The sequence below is a fragment of the Bombus flavifrons genome, chromosome 5 (genome assembly GCF_040668555.2).
Source record: "Bombus flavifrons isolate JBK064 chromosome 5, iyBomFlav1_principal, whole genome shotgun sequence".
NCBI lineage: Eukaryota > Metazoa > Arthropoda > Insecta > Hymenoptera > Apidae > Bombus > Bombus flavifrons.
The window spans coordinates 3,290,458-3,294,132 of NC_138446.1; positions in this window are offsets into that span (position 1 = coordinate 3,290,458).

Below are 3,675 nucleotides of genomic sequence, written 5' to 3' on the forward strand. Positions count from 1 at the left end.
CAGAGTATAAATTGAACAAATACAGAGTGCTGTAAGAATAATAATGGGATCAAGAAAGTATAAAATAATGTAGAATAAAAATCTTACTAGTTTATAGCCAAAGTTCTATCTTTGAAAACAGAAACTGTGAAAATATTTGAATAAATAATTTTACTAATTATTAATATATCACATGAATATTAGTACATATTAGTACATGAATAAAAATTATTGTACTTTTTATTTATAGATCACAATTTTGTATAAATACAATCTTTTCAATTATATTAATTATTTTCAATTTCTACAGAAGTTGTAAAGATAAAAATTGATTTGGATTAACTTTTATTCTAATTAATAATTTTGGCTATCATATTTTATTTATTAATCTTTAATAGAATATTATTTTTCTCACTTACACAATACTTTCTTAACTTCTTGATATCCCGAATAAAATTTTTTGGGATAATTTTTCTTCTTGCTCATGGGTACAGTAAACATATTCAAATAATAAGTTCCAATAATAACATTCCATGTTCTGTATTTATATTTTTCTCTTGATTAAGATTATTGAAATATGCATATTGCATTAATAATATTATAGTAGTAACAATCATACTAGTAGTAATCATAGTGATTTGCAATATGTCCTTACGAGAATCAGAAAAATCATGATGCTCTGCTGGTTGAAATTTGTAATATATTAAATTAAAAAGTATGAATACATGTAATTTTATATTAATGTACATGTAATTGTGTATACATTGAAAATTATTTCTTAAATTTAGACAGAATGTATGTTTCATGATGTATAATGCTCAAAAGTTTTTGTCAAACCTATCTTTTATAATATTTAAAAATGACAGAAAAAATTCTCATGGTGGTAAAACATATTGTGCTAGGTATAAAATAAATTCCATTAATGTTTATGCTTAATATATGTCTTTTGCATTGAATGATTCAATTTTCATGAAACTTGAATGCTTATAGTAATCTATCTGTGTATATGATTTAAAAACAAAGTCATTTTTATTGGGTAAAACAAAACCTGGCGATATTAACAAAAGTAACATCTAGTATAACAATACAGTCGAACAATAACATGTATTAGGTTATGCGCGTGGTAGCGACAAAATTGTCGCTTTAGTAACGTTATAAATTGAATTTTTGATTGATGCGATACAAAAGAAAAATGACGTCATGTAGTCGTGTTGTCAAATGCGCACACGTCCATATAAACGAATGCGTCTTTCCATAAGCAACAAATTGTCGGTAGTGTACAAGAGCTCTTAAACAAAATTATGATTGAACAAAATTTATTTAGCGATAATGGAGATGGAAGAAAAGTTTTATATTTATTTCTGGTTTATGTTGGCTTTGATGTCGAAACAATGTCCAGACAGCTGTTTCTTCTATAAAGCCTCTTACCTAAAGCGAGAGAATCATCCTGTATAATGAATATATGCACTCAAAATAATCTAAATGAAAAATTTTTATTATTTATTAAAAATTTTATTAAAGCAGTATTGACATTTCGTTTTAAATTATCTATCATATAATAGTAGTATTTTAAGTATTTTACTTTACCTCGTATGTACATGTAGACACCAGGAGAAATAGAATTGACGTTAACATAGAAATTATAAAAAATATATATGTATTTCTTTCTTGAAGATATAAATAATCTTACTCACTACATCTTAGTAGATAGATACAAAAACTATATTTTTAACTTGCTTCAATTAATATACTTATGTTTTTGTTAAAGAAAAGCAGTTTGCAATTTTTTGCAATTTTATGTCTTTTTTCATAAAATGGCTTTAATTCGTATCGAAATAGACAATGCAAAATAGGCTCGGACAGATAGTACAATAACATGCTTTAGGCTTAGATATCCTAAAGTTTAACATATAAAATTTCATAAACGCAGTTCCATTGCTATTCAAAATCTTGTAACAGAGGTTTGAATTAGTTGACTGTTCTTTTTTTCTCATATTTGTTACTTTAGCATTTGACTACTTGATCGGATCCAATCGTTTTTGATCAGTCTGATTCTAAATGAAGAATTTGTTTCAAAAATATTTAACGTCTAATTTCGGCTTCTTTAGTCTTCACTAATAGCTACAATGCCATAAAATGCATAATTAAATTTTTTGTCCAAAATTGAGCTTCCCTTTTTTCTTTGCATTGTATTATTATTTATTTATTATTTCGTCCGTATCTTTCGGCTTTGGACGAGCTTCCGGTTTTACATCTCGTTTACCTATCTCACTTCTTATATTCTATTATATTATATCTCTTATATTGCACTCCCTTAATTATTGTGTCTCTAAAACTATGGCAACTTTTGGGCTTTTGCCTCCTTGCTGTGCTTCCTTATTGTCGTTCCTCCCCGTCTTGTATTGCCCTTCTCTTCTCTATTATTGTTTTTAGTTCTGTAAATCCTCCTCCAGTCTCGTTTAGTACTTTTTCTGTGTCCTTTGATCCTCCCGTTATTTCGCATTCTTCTATTACATGTCTCAGGTCTTCTTCTTTCATTTTACATAGCCTGCATCTTTTTTCTCCCTCTTCTTACCAGTATTCCCTTGCTTTGGTCTCGTTTCCACATCTGAATCTTGCTAATATTTTTCTGTCCTTCCACTTCATCCTCCCTTCTAAGTATTTTGGTACTTTTCATTGTATTGGAAAAATTAGAATAGAATTTTTTTATTATTATCGGTATCTCATTCATCAAACATAGATTTGACGTTTTAATTTTGTTATAATGACGAACATGCTACAATGTAGCATGATGAGAAGGAATGGGACGATAATATTTTGATTCATTACACATTTTATTGAGATAATTAATAAAAAATATCTGCTTATAGAACATTTAACTTATCAAATTTTCAAAACAGCCGGTGCATTCTTATTGTTGTAACTAATTGAAACGAACTAGTTCGGGGACAGTAACTTTAACAAACAATCACAAATGAAATGAATGAAAAGTAATTAATGATCCAGAGAAAGAAATAGATAGATAGATAGATAGATAGATAGATAGATAGATAGATAGATAGATAGATAGATAGAGAGAGAGAGAGAGAGAGAGAGAGAGAGAGAGAGAGAGGAAGGAGAATAAGCCAGCAAATTTTATTGCAGATTGTAAAAAATTACTCAGCTTTTTTGACTCTAGAAGATAAATACTTTCCAATGCAAAATGATCAGAAACAATTGTGTTAAAGAAATGTTCAGTTTTGCAGCTAATAGTATTTCATTTGAAAAAAGAGAAATATTTCATTTTATTCGAGTGAAGCTTAAAATAAAATAAATAATCAAATATTCTCTAATAGCCATATACATAAATTATTATAATCAAACTGAACAAAAAATAGTTACAAGGAAAGAAGCGGTTAATTCAAGTTTCCTACATAACATGGAGTATCAGTAGAGTTGTATTTATAGGTTTTTAACATGCGGTTATTCAATTTTCGCTATCTATAGCCAAAGAGCACCTTAAGGCGTGTTAAGTCATTAGAAGGAAGATTTAAATAAAATTATTTAATATTATTATATAATATTTTAATTATGTAATATTTTTGTAAACTGAAATTTTGTAATAACTCGCTATTCCAATTTATGAAAATTCTATGTCTCTATTACATTCCAAAATCTTCCGTGATATATCGTCAATATCCATTAATGATTGCAAGT